The sequence below is a fragment of the Rattus norvegicus genome, chromosome 19, assembly GCF_036323735.1.
Source record: "Rattus norvegicus strain BN/NHsdMcwi chromosome 19, GRCr8, whole genome shotgun sequence".
NCBI classification, from domain to species: domain Eukaryota; kingdom Metazoa; phylum Chordata; class Mammalia; order Rodentia; family Muridae; genus Rattus; species Rattus norvegicus.
This window is the reverse complement of record NC_086037.1, coordinates 28,656,896-28,680,019: the sequence shown is the minus strand read 5'-3', so window position 1 is coordinate 28,680,019 and position 23,124 is coordinate 28,656,896. Positions and strand designations below refer to the sequence as shown.

Here is a 23,124-nt window from a genome sequence, read left to right as displayed (position 1 = left end):
GGGACAGAACCCTTGAGTAAGAATGATGGTCTTAAGAGTCAAGAGATAGAATTCAATTTTTATTCATAAGGAATTCATTTTTACAACAAAACAGGATTAAAACAAATAAATTAAAATATTTAAAAATATTTGAAAAGATAAAAACAGTAACAAGAACATATAAATATGAAACAACAAAAAGAAAATTTCAATTAAAATCATAACAAAAATATTTCTAAACGGCACATTCTTAACGAACATTTAGAAGCACAGATGTATTGCTGTTTCTCCTCTTGCACACATAATGAAAGGAGATCCCCCAAGTTGTCTCTCAAGTGCTGTTTTCTGAGAAGAAAGTAAGACCTCAGTCAGTCAGGCTGGCTTAGTGTTATATAAATTTAGGGTCTCTAAGCAATGACAAATTAACTCTGAGGAAGAATACTCATCCAAAAAAATTTGTTACCATTCAGGATGTTTGTCATCAGGGACTCCTGAGAAAGCAACTTATTCTTCAGGAAGCTCTCTTACTGCTGTGTGTCCAATTCCAGCTCTCTTGCACTTTCTGAGACCTGGGAGAGGAAGGCAGTTTTTCAGACACTGATTTGGTGGTGAAATGCAAGGCAGCTGTCGGAAGGCTGCCTTCTACCATCTCAGTTCTATTGGACAGTCAACATGGACCTTTTAACTGATATCATTGTTGCTAACTCTTTGGGAAGGGCAAAATCTCCAGAGAGCCTCAAAGTAATGTGGGCTGCCAATATGGGACCCAGACTTATACCAGTGCAAACCAAGAACAGGGCAATGGAAGGAACCTCATTGGGTTGCAGGAAGAAAGTAGATGTCCATATGTCACCAAGGTTAAAACCAATGACAAGTTCTAATTTGACATTTGCACTTTGTTCTTATCCCGCAAAGGTGCTTCCTACACAAGAAGTCACATGACCACAGAGTGTCATTTGTCAAAGAACCAAGAACTTGTTCAAAACTCTACAGAGCATCCAATCTATCACGTGGATATGCAATAATGAGGTATGTTATTAATCTGTCACCATTTCTATACTGCAGCTTCAAAAAAATATACTTGCAAAATAATTCAGTTTCTGAAAAGTGGTTGGCTTCCCAGAATACTTGTGCATAGGCAGCGCAATGAACAATTCCATTACATGAGGTGGTTGGGTGGTTGTGAGTGTAAATTAGAAAGGTGGTAGGAGAGAGCAAAGATGTATCAAATTGGCAAACTTTATCAGATATTTTTAAGCTAACACAGCTGCTCAACCCTACCAGATGATGCTGGGTCTGGATGTTGTTGGTCTTTATCTTTCTTGTTGAAGTCAACCAAATATTTCTGGTTCAGTGCACAGTCAAGATGTACCTCCTTGCTCTCCTGCTTCAGTGGGAACAACTTCTTCCTACATGTGTTGTCCATCAGGAGCTGGCTGAGCAGGTTTCTGGAAATACAGTCTGCATAGTAAGATCATGCTGCCCCTTTCTCCCATTCCCACTCCAGAGTGCCACTAACTCCACCAGGACCCAGATACCCATGAAGACTTAATAGAATTCATTTCGATACATATAAGGCTGCTGCACAAACCACAAAGAGTAAATTCCGGGAAGAATAAATTATTAAATTGGCCCGAGCACCAATTAGTGTCCACATCTCTCAAAAAGAACATGGATCTACAACTATCCATGAAAGCCCAATGCATGGGGGCAACATCAATTAGTAGTGGGCCAACACCCTCAAAGGAGGTCAGTAGAACCAAGAGAAGGTCATGCTTACCATGTGGTCCACACACTGAGTTTTGTAAAACCTGGTATGACACCGTAGGTCCAGGTCAGCCTAATAACCTTGTCCTGACTTCAATCAGTGCTGTTCTATCTAGAGCCTTCTGAAGATGCCTAGACAATCCTGGGATGAGTAACAGTCTTTTATGGAACTGAAAACTGAGTCCTAATGACCCTGGCACACTGATGTGTAAACAGCACAAGAGATAGAACCAGAGCTGAAGACCATGCAATCCAGAACAAAGAAAGTCAGAAATGGCCATTCCAGAAGTGATATCCTTTCTGACCAGGACTTACCTAGAGAAGGTAATCTCCTTCTTCAGCTTATGGTTGTTCTCATGGAACTCAGTGTTCTCCATCTCTAAGTTGTGCAGAATTGACATGACCGCCTCCTCCATTCTCTCCAGGTCTTCATAATATGGATTTGGCCTGAAGTGTGGCCTGGCCCGAAATGATAGAATACAATGAACATAGGCATTTAGGAATATATGAACTCAGGGTGGGTCCTATATTACCCCAGGCTGCTGCCTGGATCTTCCAGCACTCAGTCCCCTGCCTAGCAAGTACAGAGACTCACCATAAACTCACTGCAATTACAATCTTGCAAAGCCACCAGCTGTCAAGGGCTTTGCAAATGCACACTAGACACTCACTCTCCCTGACTTTATCCCCGAATTCTTCATTCAGACCACAAGATCTGCTTTTCAATAAATGGAAGCAGATGAGTCCATTTTCCATCTCGCTCCTCAGGAAGGGTCAAGGTTCTGAATCTCCTCTATATGGGAGGTGAGGTTTAGCACAGGGTGGTTAGGGAGGCACAGCTTTCTAGAACCCAAAACCTTAATAGGATAAGATGAAGGTGACCTTGCAGACCCAGGAATGAAACAAGAGCATTTGGAGCAATTCATACCTGTTCTTCATGGATCTCTCTGTCAGAAACCTCAGGCGATCTCTCAGGTCATTTCTCTCCTCGGTAATGAGCTGCAGCTCTTTAATCAGCCTCTCCTTTTCCTTCTTGGCCTGCTTCTCGCTTAGGGCAGTTCCAGGGGATGATGTTTCTCTCCCAGCGTCTGTAGGTAGAAGAACACAAGGGAACCTGCATGGGGAGAATGCATAGAGTGTACATAGACCACAGTTAGGCCTAAACAGGAGAACAAGCCTGGAACTCAGTGTCACTGCTAGGCGATTGGTCTATGCTTAAGAGGCGTCCTCAGTGGATCTCAGTTCTCCCACTACTCTATAGAGACTAAGAGATGTAAGCAGCCAGGTGTTCCCTATTCCGGACATCAGGTGCTTACATGGACCACGGAGATGGCTTCTCCAGGATTATCATCAGCTGAACAGGGTACAGCTTGGTTTCAGGACCCTCACCCCTGTGGGTTCGAACTCAGATGATAAATACACCATCCACAAGACTTGAGTGATTGGAGACACTCAGATGTCCTACCCTGATACTCTAGGCCAACAACTTTGGATAAAAACACATTTGCATGGAGGACATGGTCAATAGACTTATCAGTTCCCCTATTTGAAATACCAAATGCCCGAGAAGTTCCAATAGGTTACAGGATGAATCTTGGTCCACATGTTCCAAATACTTTTGGTATTTTAGAAACACGTTTGTAACACACATCTCTAATATATAAAGCTAACGATGATCCTGCCAGTTAGAAGAAATCAGAGGAGGTCTAGAACATAAGGTTATTGCCTGGAGCACAATTCTCTCCCTGTTCCTACTGTCAGATATCCACTGTATTTAAAGAAGCAATGATAGTGAAGTACATTGCTGCCCTGTCTGAACTCAGAAAAGGTGGACCCTCCATGACTCCTGATGGTGTTTTTATATCAATGTAACATACCAAATGAAGTGAAAAGTGAAGGCCAGAAGTTCACAGTATAATAGCATTGGCCTTACCACATCCTCCCTGTGGGGTTGGGGAAACTAAAGTTCTGAAATCCTGACTTTCAGGAATTGTGATATTCATGGAAATTCAATTCCTTTTCAGATGCTCCAGTTGCTGTGGCCCATTGCTAGAAAGGTCAGCATAAGCCTGCAGCCCCCCTGGCAGGAAGCTCAAAATACACTGCCCAGAACTTACTCAACATTCCCCAGAAGTGCTGTCTTTGTCCATCATTACTTTGAGACGAAAGGCCAGACTCCTTCACTCTAGTCTCTCCACAATCGACGTTCACCCTCCCAAAACGCTTGCGAAGACGGGAAAACATGTCTTAGCTTGTAACCGCCAGACTCAGACTGAGAGAAACTAGGGCACTGGTTGTCACTACAACACTGGTGACATCACAGAGGATGCCAGAACTCTCTAGGAGACAATAGAATGTCCAAGAAGGGACAGCTGATGTCATGGGGAGCAGACTTTGCCTCCTGCTAATGTTCTCCCTGTACTGAGCATAAGCAGAGGTGCCCTTTCCAGGAGACTTTCCTGGGGCAGAGCCACTGAGCATCTCCTGCTTCCAAAGCCAAATTTTCCTCAAGGCTTGATTATAAAAACCTTAGTAATTCTTATGTATCTAAATGAATGATTCCTTCCATATCTTGCCACAAAATGTCTCATCCTAACTCAAATTGTCCACATTCACCAATGTTAGCCATTAAAACTTCCTGAGATTTCATACCAGCTTGAATATGCAGTCAAAAGTTCTCTTGTCTCATTCTGTACAGGTGCTTTATTTCACATCAAGAAATAGTCTGCATGGTAGGTTACAACATGGGTGTGTGTTAGGGGAACACTCATGAAGTCATGTGCTTAGCAATCGACAATTGCCAGAAAATTCCTTAGTTGAAAGAGTTGAAGTCTTTATGGTGCTAGGAACAGTGTGGAGACCAGTTGGCAGTGGAAAGTGCAATATTGGACTCACCAATGAAGGGAACCTCATGCTGCTTGTTGGTGTCTCATCTCTGCGCCAATGTCGCCAAAGGAGCACTGCTGACAGGCCTTCTATCAGAAGCTGAGCTTCTATCAGAAAAATAAAATAGTCAAGAGATATAGGGGGTGCAGATAAAGGTGTAGGACGAGGCTATACATATCACTACGTGGATAGAGCAAGGACCCAGCACTTGTGCTCTGGGTCATGGGCTTCCCCACAAACACAAAAGCATCTGTCACAGTAAAAAAATGGATACTGTATTGAGTGCACACACTAACACTGATTGATCAGATCCATACCCCAGATTTTGGGGGCAGATCCATGGCCCCAAATATCTTCCTCTCAACTTATACAGCAACAAATAAGAAAGAAAGAAAAAAGTCAAAACAAAAAGCTCATGCTTCTCATATGAGGATTGCAGGAAGTGTGATCTGGTGGTCAGTTCTGATTAGGCCATTTTAGATAGAACAGTGCACAGTGATGCTTAATGTGATGGGTCCTATATAAAGCTTTCTGCAATATTGGAATTTTAACAAGCCTCATCCAGAACATACAAAACAGGAAAGGATGTGATCACCATGTCCTTGCTCTCTATCAGGTTATTTTTCTGTGTCCGTGATTGTCAGGCATAGACAGCAACAATCTGAAATAGCTGGTAGACATGGAACAAAGTGGCTAAAACTGTAGTTGTGGGTTACACACCTCAACTGTCAAAGGCTAATGCTGTCCTCACAGTCCCTGGAGGCCACTCTTGTAAGACTGTCTACTGGAAAGTAGAAGCAGGTTTATCTGAGCTCAAAGTGAACCTGGCCAGCTAGGAAGAGGGCAACATGGGATAGTTGAGACCCTGTCTAAACCAGCACAGAAACCCACACTTCCTTCAAAGCATCATCTATGAATTCTTGATTATCTACCATTCTCTCCCTACCAGTCTTTCAGACTGGAATTGTAGAAAAGAACTGGAAATGATCTTCCTATTCTGAAGACCTTGATCTCTCTTTCCTTAGGTGCACATTAAGAACTCATGCAAATGGGTATGACCATCTGAACATCTTAGTATCATCTACTCAGTATATCCAGCATAATACAGTGCCTATGGCAATCATCAAGCTTCCTTGAGTTTTGCTGACCCAGCAAGAAGTATGAAGTACTGAGGTCAAACCCCAGTGATCCTTTCAAGGGTTTAGAAGAAAGCCATCAGAGAAACTCCAATTCTTTGTCCTTAGATTAAATCAAGCTGATACAATGTGAACCTGGTGGGCTATTTAACCATGCATCTTTCTGCCAACCCCACCTTTCTGAGTTCAGTCCATGTGACCCTGCATGCGGAGAATGCATAGAGTGTACATAGACCACAGTGAGTCCTAAAGAGGACAACAAGCCTGGAATCCAGTGTCACTGCAAGGAGTTTGGTCTTCGCTTAAGAGACCTCCTCAGTGGGTTTCAGTTCTCCCTCTACTCTATAGAGACCAAGAGATGTAAGCAGCCAGCTGTTCCCTATGCCTGCTGACCCACGCAATAAATGCAGTAAATTTTAATTTCTGTTCAATTGTTCAGTAACTTACATACACTTGCATATTGCTGTGGAAGTGATGGGGTTTCGTGATCAGCATTGCATTTAACAATGCATAACCAATCATCCCTCCTAGAATGATTCTGTATATAGAGAAAAAAAATTTATTAGAATGGCTTATAGGCTGTGGTACAGCTAATTCAACAAGGAATGGAAGGTCTAAAACGCAGTAGTTACCCCTGTTGAAGCCAATCCCCCTAGCATAGCTGTAGCCATTTTGTTCCATGCCGGCTAGATAGTTCATATTCTTGCTGTAATATGTCGCATATCATTGTTGTCTGAAAATAATTTAACTCACAGCAGGGTCAGGAATGATCACATAACTTGTGTATGTTTTTTTTATCGGTTATTTTGTTTATTTGGATTTCAAATGTTAACCCCTTTCCAGTTTCCCCTACAATAACCCTGCATTCCACCCCCTTCCCCAGCCTCCTCGAGGGTGCTCCCCCACCCACCCATTCCTGAACCACTGGGAGGAAGTTGTTTATGTTGTGAGGTTTCTTAATCTTAAATTTCATAATTATAAGCTTCATGTACGACCAAAAAATTAAAGGTCAATATGAGGGCTGCAGAGATGGCTCCATGGTTAAGAGCACTGACTGCTCTTCCAGAGGTCCTGAGTTCAAATCCCAGCAACCACGTGGTGGCTCACAACCATCTGTAATGAGACCTGATGCCCTCTTCTGGTGTGTCTGCAGACAGCTACAGTGTACTTATATATAAATAAATAAATCTTTAAACAGATAAAAAGTCAGTATGAACCTTTGTTGTCTAAAATGGCTTGAGTCAGGGCTGACAACCAGACAGCCCTTCCAGCACCTGCCTATGAGATCACAGTTTTAGGCTTTATAAACTGACATAGAAAAATGTCCAGGGTCCTAGCCTGACAAATTCTCAGCTACGTCTCTGATGATCAGTCTTAGGGTGGGCATTCAAAAAACCATCCCTCTCTAAGTGAGGTCAGAGTTTGTGTGGTTTATGGGGCAACTCCTGGACCCCAACGGTTTTGTCCATGAGGCTGGATATTTCAGCTGCTCTTCAGTACATGCAGGAATCCTGAAGAAGTAGGCGAATTAATAAAGCAAACTTCCTTCTTCCATGTCCTTGATATGAGCCAGCAGAAGGTGTGGTCCAAACAACAACCAACGGATTGGGTAAAGATCTTTACCAATCCTACAACAGATAGAGGGCTTATATCCAAAATATACAAAGAACTCAAGAAGTTAGACCGCAGGGAGACAAATAACCCTATTTAAAAAATGTGGCTCAGAGCTAAACAAAGAATTCACAGCTGAGGAATGCCGAATGGCTGAGAAACACCAAAAGAAATGCTCAACATCTTTAGTCACAAGGGAAATGCAAATCAAAACAACCCTTAGATTTCACCTCACACCAGTCAGAATGGCTAAGATCAAAAACTCAGGTGACAGCAAATGCTGGAGAGGATGTAGAGAAAGAGGAACACTCCTCCATTGTTGGTGTGATTGCAGACTGGTACAACCATTCTGGAAATCAGTCTGGAGATTCCTCAGAAAATTGGATATTGAACTACCTGAGGATCCAGCTATACCTCTCTTGGGCATATACCCAAAAGATGCCCCAACATATAACAAAGACACATGCTCCACTATGTTCATAGCAGCCTTATTTATAATAGCCAGAAGCTAGAAAGAACCCGGATGCCCTTAAAGAGAGGAATGGATACAGAAAATGTGGTACGTCTACACAATGTATATTAATCAGCTATCAAAAACAATGACTTTATGAAATTCATAGGCAAATGGATGGAACTGGAAAATATCATCCTGTGTGAGGTAACCCAATCACAGAAAAACACACATGGTATGCACTCATTGATAAGTGGATATTAGCCCAAATGCTCGAATTACCCTAGATGCACAGAACACATGAAAATCAAGAAGGATGACCAAAATGCAGATGCTTCACTCCTTCTTTAAAAGGGGAATAAGAATACCCTTGGCAGGGAATAGGGAGGCAAAGTTTAGAACAGAGGCAGAAGGAACACCGATTCAGAGTCTGCCCCACATGTGGCCCATACCTATACAGATATTAGGTAAGATGGATGAAGCAAAGAAGTGTAACCCGACAGGTACTGGATGTAGATCTCTCCTGAGAGACACAGCCAGAATACAGCAAATACGTAGCCGAATGCCATCATTAAACCACTGAACTGAGAACTGGGCCCCCGTTTATGTAATCAGAGAAAGGACTGGAAGAGCTTGAAGGAGGTTGAGACCCCATATGTACAACAATGCCAACCAACCAGAGCTTCCAGGGACTAAGCCACTACCCAAAGAGTATACATGGACTGACGGTGGACTCCAACTGCATACGTAGCAATGAATAGCCTAGTAAGAACACCAGTGGAAAGGGAAACCCTTGGTCCTGCCAAGACTGAACCCCCAGTGAACATGATTGTTGGGGGGAGGGCGCTTATCGGGGAAGGATGGGGAGGGGATCACCCAAATAGAAGGGGAGGGGAAAGGGTTGAGGGATGTTGGCCTGGAAATCGGGAAGGGGAATAACAATCGAAATGTAAATAAGAAATACTCAAGTTAATAAAGATGAAAAAAATAAAAAGAAAAAAGAAGGTGTGGTCCAGATTAGAGGTGGGCCTTTCCATCTCAAAAGATCTGAATTAAAGATTTATCTTCTGATCTCCAAGATTTGGATTACAAGTAGGTCTTCTTGCTTCAGAAAATTTAATTAAGAAAAAAAAAATCCAATGGTGCTAATGCCTTTAGCCTCAGCATCCAGGAGGTAGAGGCAGGTGGATCTCTGAGTTCAAGGCCAGCCTGGTCTACAATATGAATTCCAGGACAGCCAGAGCTACACAGGGAAACCCTGTCTCAAAAAAAAAAAAGAAGAGGAGGAGGACCAAGAGGAGGGGGTTGAAAAGAGGAAAACAGAAATAAGGAAGGAGAGAGAGAGAGAGAGAGAGAGAGAGAGAGAGAGAGAGAGAGAGAGAGAGAGAGAGAGAGATCCCCCTCACAGGGCATCAAGCCATTTGGCATTAGTTAATTCCAGGTACACTCAAGTTGACAACCAAGAACAGCAATCCCATTACCCGTGGTTGTGATCTCACCCTGGTAGGCTCCTGAGTAGGAGGCTGAAGCCGGAGAATTGCCATAAGTCTGATGCCAGCATGAACTACACACGTGTTCCAAGCCAAGCCAATCTCAGCTACAGTTTGAGATTCTGTCTGAAAAATATGAAAGAGAAAGAAAACATAATTTCCTAGAGCAGTGTTTCTCAACCTTCCTATGGCCTCAACCCTTTAGAACAGTTCCTCAAGCTGTGGTGACCCCAACTACAAATTATTTTGTCGCTACTTCACAACTGTAAATTTGCTACTGTAATGAATCTTTATTGTAGTGTAAACTATCTGATAGGAGACCCCGTGTGGGTCACGACCCCCAGGCTGAGGGCCTTTGCCCTAGAGGTGGTCTTGGCCTAGTTTATATAGTTCATATTATAATGGGCTCTCTCAGCGTTTGAAGGTCAAGTATATTCACTTGTAACATCAAAACTTAAAAATTCAGTTGAGCTGCTGGCTGGTACGGTCTGACATCCCCCAGAATACCTTTGCCATTTTGTTCCATGCCTGCCAGCCATTTAATATTGTTGCTGTAACACGCCTGCTGTCACTGACGAGGAGAAGGGACTTGGCTCAAGGACATGCTGACCACACACCTTGTTTTGTTCTGAATGTTCTGTATGCGGTTTACTAATCTTGAGAAATTTTATACCTGAAGGAGTGGTTCCCTGAAGTGGACACAGGTGAAAGGCTAAGGCAGATGTGTGAAGGAATGTTTCACTGAGGCAGATGCAGGTAAAAGGATGTTCTGCTAAAGCACGCATGTGAAAGGACACGTGATGAAGGGTTCTGCACTAAGGACACACATGCATTGGTCTGCCTTGCATTCTGTAGTTGAGCTGCATTTGTTGGGACTTCATAGAACCACAGCAAAAACCCTTGTGGTGGGCTGTGTGGTTTCTCGCTGTTTCCTTGGGCTCGGGCTGATGGGCAGAGTGATGTCAGCTGAGACAGACACATGTGCTGACGCAGGACACACGCTGATGCCAGGCCCATGGAGGACACGGGATATTGAGAGGGAGTTTGGATAGAGTTATGCTTGCGTAGCTTGTTGGTCTGGGGTCTCTGCTGATCTCTGCTCGCCTGAGAGCTGCTCTTACTGACTGTGTAGCATCTTGGCTGCTCTTTGTTGCACTTGGACACCCCTCAGGACCAGGCTCTCCTCTCCCTTAACCATGGCTGCTGTCCTCTTCCTCTCTCCTCTCCATCACACACGTTCTTCCTTTATTCTCTGGCAGCTTCTTCCTCCTTCTTCCCTCCTCATGATCCTCTCTAGCAAAGCCCTCAAAGCTCCCCTCCCCCATCTCTCTGCTGTGCAGCTGTTGGCTGTTGGCTTCTTTATAATCACAGTTAACTGGGAGCAGGGTCAGTTATTTGGGGTTAACCAGTCTTGAGTTCTACAAATTAGCATTAAAATACAAGCAGCATTAGGCCAATCCACTACAGGAGTTTTTGTTTGGTTGGTTGGTTGGTTTGGTTTAATTTTCATTTACCTTTTTACTTGTTATTTTATTTTTGGCTATTTTTTATTAATTAGTTATTTTATTTATTTACATTTCAAATATTGTCCTACTTTCCACACTCCCCTCATCAAACCTTACATCCAGTTTCTGCTCAGCTTTGCCTATGTGACAGTGCTCCTGCACCCACACATATCCATCCCCACCTCACACCTCTAGGATCTGCCTTTGGTGGGGCAACAGGACTCACCTAGAACCATAGAGCATCCTTGCATACACTTTGGCTGGCAGTTTGGCCCCTAGAAGCTTGGGGATTAGGGAAAGAGGATCTGGTCAGATATTAAAGCCAATGATTGCTGCATTCTCTTCTTTTTCTGGTTGTAGGTGAAATTATGTTTGTGTGCTTCTCTTTTTTGAAATTATTGAGAGATGATTAATTTCTTGGTTTTTCTTGAGTATAGTTTACCTCATTGTCTTGGAGTTTTCCTCCTATTATCCTCTCTTGTTCTTTCTTAGAGAAAAGTATTGTTTATATTTGGTTTTGTAGGTTTGGGGATTTAGCTCAGTGGTAGAACGCTTGCCTGGCAAGCTCAAGGCCCTGGGCTCGGTCCTCTGCTCCGGGAAAAAAAATTTGTTCATTAAATTTGGTTTTGACAAGAAATATCTTAGTTTCTCCATTTATGGTGATTGAGGATTATGCTGGATATAGGAGCCTGGGTCTGCATTACATCTGCCCAAGATTTTCTGACCTTTAGAGTCTCTGTTGAGAAGTCTGGTGTAATTCCGATACGTCTGAATTTTTTTTACTGGATATTTATACTGAAAGGACCCCAAATTTGGGGAGACTCTTGCTCCAGTCTCCTTATGGCTTGCCCCAGGAAACACGCATAGCCGATCTTGATGTAACAACAAGAGATAGCTTTATTAACAAGATCTCGGGCCGACACGTATCTCACAGAGCCGACCTCAAGCCTCTAAAGGCAGGGGTTTATAGAGGGAAAGCCAGGGGATTTCGCGCTGTTACACAAGATTGGCTGATTCAAATGGTGCACAGTTACTTTTAGTGAGGAGTTACATCAGCAAAGAATACGTGTAATCTAGCATCTCAGCAATGTGTGTAGGGTGACTCATCTCACTCAGCAGGGGGATGACTCATCCTCAGGGAGTGAAGGAAGGGGAGGGGGTGGCTCCAGATGGCCAGTGTCCTTGGGGGCTGATAGCCGGGTCGGTGAACCCTATCTCAAATTCTCTCATGCATGTCAGCACTTTGTTTGTGACTGACTTTTTGAAATTTAGCTCTTCAATACCTTACCCCTTTTAATGTTCTTTCTTTGATCTGTGCATTTAGTGTTTTAATTATTGTGTGAATGGAGGAATTCTTTCTGGTATAATTAATTTGATGTTCTGTAAGCTTGTTGTACCTATATGGTCTTTTCTTTCTTTACTTTATGGAAGTTTTCTGCTATGATTTGTTGATGGTGTTTACTGGACCTATGAACTAGAAATCTTAATTCTCTTCACTATCTATTATCCTTAGGTTTCGACATTTAATTGTGTCCTGAAATTCATTGATGTTTAGATTCAATGAACCATACATGTTTATCTGAGATGGGTGTTTTGTGCTTTGTGGGTGACCTCCTTTACCCCAACTGTTCTATTTAGTAGCACGTTGGATAATGAGACATGGTCAGCAATGGTGACCTCTTCCCATAAACTATATGAAAATAGGGAGGGGAATTGATGTGTGTCAAGTATCAGTAGTCTCCTGGGTGGTTTTGATTCCCAGTTGGCCACATGCAACAGTTTCAAAAGCCCAGGTTTGATGTTCCTTGGGATTCCCATGATGATGTACTCAGACATGACAGAAAAAGACCAGAATACACATGAGAGAACTTGATTTCTATAATAGAGAGAACATTACTAAGTTATGTTACAAAATATTAGATCACACGGTGATCTCTATGAATGTATTATTTAGTGAAAAACTAGTGTGTGGTATAGCATTGCCATGGCACAGACATTTAAAAAAAAGTTGTTTGTTTACTGCAAACATGGACTTTATTACCATATGACTCACCTACTACACACCTTCACTGCAAAGGTAAAACGTGCACTTAGGTCCAGAGGAGATCAAGGCATATCTTGAAAGGAAATGAAGATGACTAATGCAATGGAAAGTCTTTGAATTGAAGGATTTTTAAGAAAGTGTGCAGAGGGAACAAGAATGTTCTTTCTGTGGGGTCAGTGAATTAGGAAGGATAGTTGGGAGCTTTACTTGACTTCAGCATTTGATTCCTGAGACTTCATTGGTAAACTTAATGTCTGGAATTTTGTGTTGTAAAACAACACATTGGCTCTGCAGCTTTTGGGAAGGCCCATGGACAGAGAGATCACACCCGCTGGGAACCATTTGTGTGGCCATCACATTTTGGAAAGACACTTGAGAAGTCCTCAAGGAGAAAAGAATGAAAAACTAAATGTCTTCACAGGAATTACCTCAATTCTGATTATGATTTTTTCATATTAGTAATTTATACTTGATTCTTTTTTTTTTTAATTTAAAACAAGAGCCTTCGGTTTTAATCTGAGGTGGTCGTAGAGTCACAAAATGCTTACAATACCTGTATGGCACCGGTGTCGTCTCCGTCTCCGTCCTGCAGATAGGAGAGACACCACGAAGTTCTTCTCAAAGCAGTTTATTCAGGAACCTTTCTTTCTGCATGCAAGCAGCAATCTCCTACCCCCAAGGACACTCCCTACTAAAAAACCAGTAACGACGCCCCATCAGTGCAGTCTACATAGTCTCAGTTCATAGGTCCACGCCAAATGGCCTGATCTTGTGTCATGGTGCGCCTGCGCAGCTCACAAGATGGGCGTGGCTTACTTTTGGATGTATGAGGAACTCAGGTGCTAGTCATAAGACTTGGCAGCAGTCCCGGGCGCCATCTTGGGATTGCCGCCACACCTGCTCCCCACAACCTGGCATCTAACACTATGGGGCTAGAGATTCTTCTTTTAAATGCATCACCATGGACAACTTCCATTTAACCAGCATGTGTCCATGCCAGGCAGACACTGAGCAGGTTGTATGTTCTGTTAATCTCCACAACAACCCAATTCAGCAGAAACACGTCCATTTTACAGGTGAAGAAACCACAGCTCAAAGCAAATGAGTGTCAGGGTCCCCTCAGTCTCACTGTCTGTCACTCAGACCCACATCCTTCTCTGTAAAGGGAAGCCATGGGCCTGATGTGGCTGTGCAAGCTGACTCTGCTGAGATGATCAATGCTATTCTTGACCCTGGGAGAATTTAAGACAAGGTGACCCACAGACTCCTGGGGTAGATTCTGCCTCTGGGTTCTAGGGTGTGACACAGTATCCCTTGCATGGGTCTCTACTCATCTGAGGAGTCTGTTCCCATGTGTCAGCTTCTATGGCAGTGGTTCAAATCCCTCCTAATGATGCAACCCTTTAATACAGATCTTCATGCTGTGGTGACCCCCACCATAAAATTATTTCATTGCGCCTTTGTAACTAATATTGCTGTTCTTGTAAGTCATAATATGCAACATATCTGATAGGCAAAGTATCATAAAATAAGGGCCTGGGAAGGGATCGAGACACACAGGTTGAGAAACATTGCTCTGTGAAATACTTTTAAAGTAAGGCCTTCTTCTCAGGAGAACCCGGAACAGTTGTCAGAGCAGAGATGCCCTGAACTAGTTACATGTTTTAGCAGGCCTTAAGGACAACAGAGATTCCTGGCTAAAGGCACAATCTGAAATCACTGTCCCCAGGACATTTCTTGCCTCAGGTTTTCCCCATAACAATGTGAGTCTGCTTGAACATGTCTGTCCAGGAAGCCAGTCCCTGTAGACTGTTATACAGACAGAATGCTAAAGTCAAGAATGGTTTCCCTCTGACGGCCCATAGTCACTTCTCTAGAAGTAAGTTCAAGTCCCCTGTGTGTAAAGTCACATAGTGTGTGAGACTTGAAATGTCATCCGTTTGAGTTGACAAAAAACAATTCTCACTTCAGATTTACAGCTGACCAACAGTTATTTTCAGGAGAACACAGAGGGTGGCCAGGCCTGCAGAGTCGGATCCCCTCCCTGCCTGGGACAATCCCACCCACAGTAGACTTCTGCTTCTCCTAACAGTGTTATCAGAAAATGTGACCTTAAGGTTCTGAAGTACACAATATGCACAAACCCTAAAGTTGTTAGATGGCCGATATGGGGCTTTTCTCTGCTTTAAGATCATTCTGGCCTCTCCTCTCCCCTGGACTGCATTCTGTTCTCTCTGGTCCGTTGATCTTTAAGTACCTGGGTTCAACTCAAGGCCTGGGTGGGGAGGAGGACCTTTTCTTGTAGGAATGAGCATGGATCAAGAATGTATCCCCACTGTGACTGGGCAACAAAGTACCAGAAAATCTCCTCCAATCACAGAACTGGGTCATGTGGGAGCCACCACTGTTTCAAAGGGACAGCTGGTTGCTTTCTCCTGGAAGAAGCACTTGGGGGTTGACTGTCACTTCTGAACCTTCTGTTCTGAGTCACTTCTCAGAAGGGGCCCTTTGCTCTAAGTCCTTTGGGGGACTCACCCAGCACTGGGGCTGGAGGATCCTATGGTGTTGCAGCTCTGAGCTGGGAGGGGGAGCTCGCACACTGACTTGAAGAAGCCTGTTTTCACAGCTGATCTAAGTCTGAGGAACAGGTGCTTTTAAAGAAGCATGTGAAAGCATCTCCTGCAGGAGAGCCCAGTCTGCAGGGAAAGTCACACAGGACATCGAAAAGTGGATTCCCACCTTCCACGGGGTGGGTGAACCAGGGAGGGCACTGGATGGTCAGAGAGTTTGAGAAAAGCCTGAATTTTCTGAAAGACTTCCAGCACTTTACATCCCACCACTATCCCAGGCTCACATGTGAGGCTCAGCAAAGAGCGCCACCTGCTGGGGTCCTGAAAACTAAACTTGGAGTGGAGAACTGTGGAGTACACCTCTGGGTAGGGGGAGATGCAGGACTCCAGGGCCAGGCCTGGGGTCTGTCCCTTTGGGTCTCCTTGCTTCCCAGAGGCTCTAAGTGCAGGGCCAGGGAGCCCAAATCTCAAATTCTTTGGCCTAAGTAGTGAGAGTCAACAGGGCAGGGCAAGGCAGGGCAGGGATGGGCAAAGGAAGGCCAGGCACAGGAAAGCCAAGCCCAGCCAGCCAGTGGATAGGCTCTGGGCATGAGGGACTGGGGACAGCAGGACCGACCCTCACTCTCCAGGCTGGGCATGGCACCCCAGCAGGGATGTGGAGAGTCCTGGAACCGACAGCCCCTTGTCCTCTGGCTGCATCTGACAGTGCATGGAGGGCTAGAAGTCAGAGAGGCTCCTGGGATCCCCCGATTTCCTAATCACATTGTGCTCACTAGAACACTATTAATCTTCTACAAAATTACAGAGCAGGCTGTATGAAGACTCTCAGCTGACAATGTGGACATAAATTATGGGTATGTGTAGCAAGACCCAGGCCACCTCCAGGTTCTTAGATAGTAACTGAGAACCTCAAACACGGTAGTGATGTGATAGTGTGGTGTTAATCTAGTGACAACTAGTTTCTATTGTGACACAGATGACTCTTTTTGTGTCATGGTCAGCTTATAATGAGTAGAAGACCTAAGCTTGAGAATAACCAAAGACTACATTAGTTCTCTAGGTGCTGAGCTTTTAAAAGCCCTGGGGTGACAGCAAGCTTTTGAGGACATTCTGGATTATTCCTTCTGTACATTAACTCTCTAAGTCACCTCCACTCTCAGTAAGTTAGTTCAATTCCATAAATTGGAAATCCATCACCTGGAAGAAATACTGTCTTAATGTGATCCAAGATTGGTCATGGAAAAAGGGTAGCTTGAACTGTCCCACCTCGGTTCTGGGCTTGCACAGGCCTGCTCTCCAAAAGAAACCTGTGTTCACAGCTGTAGGCTGCATTCACTATGGATGCCCTTGAGGTTCCTCCCTAAACTGCTTAGATAAAGATAAGTTTCTTGCTAACAATCAAAAGAATTCATTATGCCAAGCTGGCCTACAGCAAGTTAGTTTCTATTCTGTATTTTATCAGATGTGAATAATATACATGGTCCTCATTGATAATAGGTGAAAGATCTGCTCTAATATGGACACTAAGTGATGCTGGAGGATGATCCTGACCCACAATGAGCAGTGGGAACACCAGAGCCCTGTAGGGATGCCTGGCAACCTAGCACATTGAGCAGGCACAGCTCAGTAAGTTTCCTGTGAACACACATCTCCTGAGATCTCTCCATTTAATTGGAGGTGATCCTGTCCACCTAATAGAGCACATGCCCTGGAAAGACAAAAGCCACCTGAAGAAGCTGTGGTGAGGACTCACAGATTAGAGCATCGGCTGTTCTCTCAGAGGAACCACGTGGTCCCTAACAATAATATACAACGGGGAATGGGATTCCTTCCTTTGGACTATGAGGGAAATTCACCCAGGACAGGCCACAGACAGACTGTAGAAAAAAAGACCCATTGACATAAATGATAAAACTAAGTCTAATCTACATCAATAAAAACACAGCATACTTCTGGTCAAGAACAAGAGCATCTGTCAAAACCTGTTTCCCAGCATGACATTGAAGGTCATAATCTCTGGGGTAAATATCGATGCTGTATTGCAAGAAAAGCTGAAGCACATGGTTCTCCATTAGGATGACTTCTGTATTCCTTTGAGAATGTTGTCAATTTTTCTGTAGCTGTACAGCAATGAGTGTATATTACTCAATATGTGGGGCACAGGGTCAACAATGAATGTGAGCTGCAGACTGTTATATGTTAAGGTGAGCAGAACACATGACAGTATGGGTAAAGTATGGCAGTGATTACATAGTAAAGTGTGCATCTGAGAGACAGCCACATTATCCACACAGAAGACACTTCACACTGGGTACCCCTTGCTGGCTTTGAATTCACTATTTAGCCAAGGCTCCCTGGAACATGCAGAGATCCATCTCCAGCTGTCAGTTCTAAGTCCACAGGAGCAGAAAGAACCCTTGAATAAGAATGATGGTCTTAAGAGTCAAGAGATTAAAATCAATTTTTATTGATAAGAAATACAATTTACAACAAAACAGGATTAAAACGAATTAATATAAATATTTAAAAGTATTTAAAAATGAAAAATAATAACAAGAGCATATAACTATGAAACAACAAATAGAAAACTTCAATGAAAATCATAACAAAATATTTCTAAACATCATATTCTTAACGAACATTTAGAAGCACAGATGTATTGCTCTTTCTCCTCTAGCATAATGAAAGGCGGTCCCCCAAGTTGTCTCTCAAGTGGTGATTTCTAAAGAAGAAAGTGAGTAAGACCTCAATCAGTCAGGCTGGCTTAGTGATATATAAATTTAAGGTCTCTAAGCAATGACAAATTAACTATGAGGAAGAATATTCATCCAAAACATGTTGTTAATAGTCAGGATGTTTGTCAGCAGGGGACTCCTGAGGAAGCAACTTATTCTTCAGGAGTCCTCTTCCTGGTCCGTGTCCAATTCCAGCAGTCTTGCACTTTCTGAGACCTGGGAGAGGAAGGCAGTTTTTCAGACACTGATTTGGTGGGGAAATGCTAGCCAGCTGTCAGAATGCTGCCTTCTACCACCGCAGTTCTATTGGACAGTCGACCTGGACCTTTTAACTAATATCATTGTTGTTAACTCTGCGGGCAGGGAAAATCTCCAGCAAGCCTCACAGTGATGTGGGCTGCCAATCTGGGACCCAGACTTATACCAGTGCAAACCAAGAACAGGGCAATGGCAAGAGACCTCATTGGGTTGCAGGAAGAAAGGAGATGTCCATATGTCACCAAGATAAAAGTCAATGACAAGGATGAATTCAACATTTGCAATTGGTTCTTATCCCACAAAGGTGCTTCCTACCTAGGAGGTCACATGACCACAAAATGTCATTTGTCACAGGACCAAGACCTTGTTCAAAACTCTACATAGCATATCACACAGTCATGCCATAATATGATATGTTATTCATCTGTCACCATTTGTGGACTGCAGCTTCAAAAAAAAAAAAAGGAAAATATACTTGCCAATAGTTCAGTTTCTGCAAAGTGGTTACCTTCCCAGAATACTTGTACATAGACAGAGCAATGAACAATTCCATTACAGGCCATGGTTGGCTCGTTGGGAGTGTAAATTAGAAAGATTGTAGGGGAAAACAAAGATGTATGAAATTGGAAAATGGTATCAGATATTGTTAAGCTCACACAGCTGCTTATTCCTACCAGATATTGCTGGGGTCTGGCGGTTTCTGGTCTTCTCCTATTCATATTTATCGTTCTTGTTCAATTCAATCAAATATTTCTCTATCAGTGCACAATAAATCTGTACCACCTTGCTCTCCTGCATAGATGTGACAAAGTTCTTCATACATGTGTTCTCCATCAGGAGCGGCTGAGCAGGTTACTGGAAATACATTCTGCATAGTAAGATCTTGCTGCCCCTTTCTCCCATTCCTACTTCCAAGTTCCACTAACAACCCTAGAACCCATATACCCATGAAGACGTAGAATACATCTTGATACATATAAGGCTGCTGCAGAAACAGGAAACAGCCAATTCAGGGAAGAAGAAATTTTTTTGATGGCCCAAGCATCAAATAGGGTCCAAATCTCTCAAAAAGAACATGGATCTACAACTATCCATGAAAGCCCAATGCACGGGGGCAACATCAATTAGTAGTGGGCAAACACCCTCAAAGGAGGTCAGTAGAACCAAGAGAAGGTCATTCTAACCATGTGGTCCACACACTGAGTTTTGTAAAACCTGGTATGACACCAGAGGCCCCGTTCAGCCTAATAACCTTCTGCTGACTTCAATCAGTGCTGTTCTATCTAGAGCCTTCTGAAGATGCCTAGACAATCCTGGGATGAGTAACAGTCTTTTGTGGAACTGAAAACTGAGTCCTAATGACCCTGGCACACTGATGTGTAAACAGCACAAGAGATAGAGTCATAGCTGAAGACCGTCCAATCCAGAACAAAGAAATCAGAAATGGCCATTCCACAAGTGATAGCCTTTCTGACCAGGACTTACCTAGAGAAGGTCATCTCCTTTTTCAGCTTATGGCTGTTCTCATGGATCTCAGTGTTCTCCATCTCTAAGTTGTGCAGAATTGACATGACCGCCTCCTCCATTCTCTCCAGGTCTTCATAATATGGATTTGGCCTGAAGTGTGGCCTGGCCCCAAATGATAGAATACAATGAACATCAGCATTTAGGAATATATGAACTCAGGGTGGGTCCTGTACTACCCCAGCCCTGGAAGGACACCTTCTGAATTCTATATATTGGGATCTTCTTCAGCTTCAGAAACTTGTTATTCTGGGGCCAGGACACCGGAAGCTCAGCATCCAGATGGAGGGTTTCCTGGCTCCCTTTGTTCAATAGAGAGGACTGGACCTGGAGTCAAGACAGTTATGTTATCAAAAGCCTCAGCCACAGCTCTTCCGGGCACTCCCCTACACACCCAGAAAATGTGATTTGATTTTTCCTGTTTTGACAACAGGAATTATTCATTCTGAATAACTAATAGTGTAGAGACAGACATTACACATAATTATGGAGTTGAGATCACATCTGGCCACAAAATAATAATCTGCCCAATGGATACAACTGTACAGACAAATGTGACCACACAGTCAAAGAACTGTGCTGTTGACAGTGGGGCTCCCAGAACAAAGCACTCACATCTCCATGAAAGTGTAGCATGGGTAAATACTCAGGCCAAGACATAGACCCCCTAGACTCAAATTTGGAGGGAAATATAAACATATAAATGTTGTACCTATGCATTTGGATGTGTGCACATGCACATACACAGACTGAGACACAGCCACAAATAAGAGAAATGTAAACAGAGTCAGAGAAAGAGAAAGAGAAATATGGAAACAGAGAGCACTGTGACAACCAGGAGAAATTGCATGCACCATTGCTGTCTCAGAGGGCAAGACACACAGACAAGAACAAACAGGCCTGAGCCTGAGACCTTCTAGTCAAGCATTGAGATGAACAGTTTGGGACCAGGCCCCTCAGGCTGCTGTGTGGATCTTCCAGCACTCAGTCCCCTGCCTAGCACGTACAGAGACTCACCATAAACTCACTGCAATTACAATCTTGCAAAGCCACCAGCTGTCAAGGGCTTTGCAAATACACACTGGGCACTCACTCTCCCTGACTTTATCCCCGAATTCTTCATTCAGACCACAAATCCTGCTTTTCAATAAATGGAAGCAGATGAGTCCATTTTCCATCTTGCTCCTCAGGAAGGGTCAGGTTCTGAATCTCCTCTATATGGGAGGTGAGGTTTAAAAAAGGGTCGTTACAGAGACACAGCTTTCTAGAACCCAAAACCTTAAAAGGATAAGATGAAGGTGACATTGAACACCCAGGAATGGAACAAGAGCGTTTGGAGCGATTCATACCTGTTCTTCATGGATCTCTCTGTCAGAAACCTCAGGCGATCTCTCAGGTCGTTTCGCTCCTCTGTAATGAGCTGCAGCTCTTAAATCCACCTCTTATTTTCCTTCTCGGCCTGCTTCTTGCTTAGCTCAGTTCCAGGGGATGGTGTTTCTCTCCCAGCCTCTGTAGGTAGAAGGACACAAGTGAACCTGCATGGGGAGAATGCATAGAGTGTACATAGACCACAGTGAGGCCTAAACAGGAGAACAAGCCTGGAACCCAGTGTCACTGCTAGGCGATTGGTCTATGCTTAAGAGGCCTCCTCAGTGGATCTCAGTTCTCCCACTACTCTATAGAGACCAAGAAATGTAAGCAGCCAGGTGCTCCCTATGCCGGACATCACGTGCCTACATGTACCACGGAGATGGCTTCTCCAGGATTATTATCAGCTGAACAGGGTACAGCTTGGTTTCAGGACCCTCACCCCTGTGGTTTCAGAACTCAGATGATAAATTCACCATCCACAATACTTGAGTGACTGGAGACACTCAGATGTCCTACCCTGATATTCTAGGCCAATATCTTTGGATTTAAAACGCATTTCCAGGGAGGACATGGTCAACAGACTTATCAATTCCCCTATTTGAAATACCAAACCCCCGAAGTGCCAATGGGTTACAGGCTGAATCTTGGTCTACATGTTCCAAAGAGTTTTGGTATTTTAGAAAAATGTTTGTAACACACAACCTCTAATATATAAAGCTAACGATGACCCTGCAATTAGAAGAAATCAGAGAAGGTCTAAGAACATAAGGTTATTGCCTGGAGCACAATTCTCCCCCTTTTCCTACTGTCAGATATCCACTGTATTTAAAGAAGCAATGATAGTGAAGTACATTGCTGCCCTGTCTAAACTCAGAAAAGGTGGACCCTCCATGACTCCTGATGGTGTTTTTATATCAATGTAACAGAACAAATGAACTGTAAAAGTAAAGACCAGAAGTTCACAGAATAATAGCATTGGCCTTACCATATCCTCCCAGTGGGGATGGGGAATCTAAAGTTCTGAAATCCTGACTTTCAGGAATTGTGATATTCATGGAAATTCAATTCCTTTTCAGATGCTGCAGTTGTTGTGGCCCATTGCTAGAAAGGTCAGCTTAAGACTGCAGCCCCCCTGAAGGAAGCTCAAAATACACTGCCCAGAACTTACTCCACATTCCCCAGAAGTGCTGTCTTTGTCCATCATTACTTTGAGACGAAAGGCCAGACTCCTTCACTCTAGTCTCTCCACAATCGATGTTCCCCCTCCCAAAACTCTTGCGAAGACGGGAAAACATGTCTTAGGGTGTAACCGCCAGACTCAGACTGAGAGAAACTAGGGCACTGGTTGTCACTACAACACTGGTGACATCACAGAGGATGCCAAGAACTCTCTAGGAGACAATAGAATGTCATAGAAGGGACAGCTGATGTCATGGGGAGCAGACTTTGCCAGCCTGCTAATGTTCTCCCTGTACTGAGCATAAGCAGAGGTGCCCTTTCCAGGAGACTTTCCTGGGGCAGAGCCACTGAGCATCTCCTGCTTCCAAAGCCAAATTTTTCTCAAGGCTTGATTATAAAAAAACTTAGTAATTCCAATGCTTCTAAATGAATGTTTCCTTCCATATCTTGCCCCAAAAATGTCTCATCCTAACTCAAATTGTCCTCATTCACCAATGTTAGCCATTAAACCTTCCTGAGATTTCACACCAGTTTGAATATGCAGTCAAAAGTTCTCCTGTCTCATTCTGTACAGGTGCTTTAAAACACATCAAGAAATAGTCTGCATGTAGGTTACAA

The 23,124-nt window shown here is 43.6% G+C and overlaps 2 long non-coding RNA genes across 4 annotated transcripts; one reads left to right on the top strand and one right to left on the bottom strand.

The window, feature by feature from the left end:
- The first annotated feature begins 1,613 nt into the window (after nt 1-1,613).
- Nucleotides 1,614-6,973, top strand: LOC134483594 (uncharacterized). Its single transcript, XR_010060391.1, has 2 exons — nt 1,614-2,070; nt 3,771-6,973. It is a non-coding gene; the product is annotated as an uncharacterized LOC134483594 (long non-coding RNA).
- Nucleotides 6,974-16,268: 9,295 nt separating this feature from the next.
- LOC134483593 (uncharacterized) lies at nt 16,269-22,703 on the bottom strand. 3 transcript variants are annotated; one of them, XR_010060390.1, is made up of 3 exons: nt 22,496-22,703; nt 19,918-21,491; nt 16,269-18,390 (listed from the first exon to the last, which is right to left on the bottom strand). It is a non-coding gene; the product is annotated as an uncharacterized LOC134483593 (long non-coding RNA). The 3 variants fall into 3 exon arrangements; XR_010060387.1 differs by having other exon boundaries at nt 19,918-21,465; nt 22,496-22,700; XR_010060389.1 differs by having other exon boundaries at nt 16,269-18,161; nt 19,918-21,465; nt 22,496-22,699.
- Between the last annotated feature and the right edge of the window lie 421 nt (nt 22,704-23,124).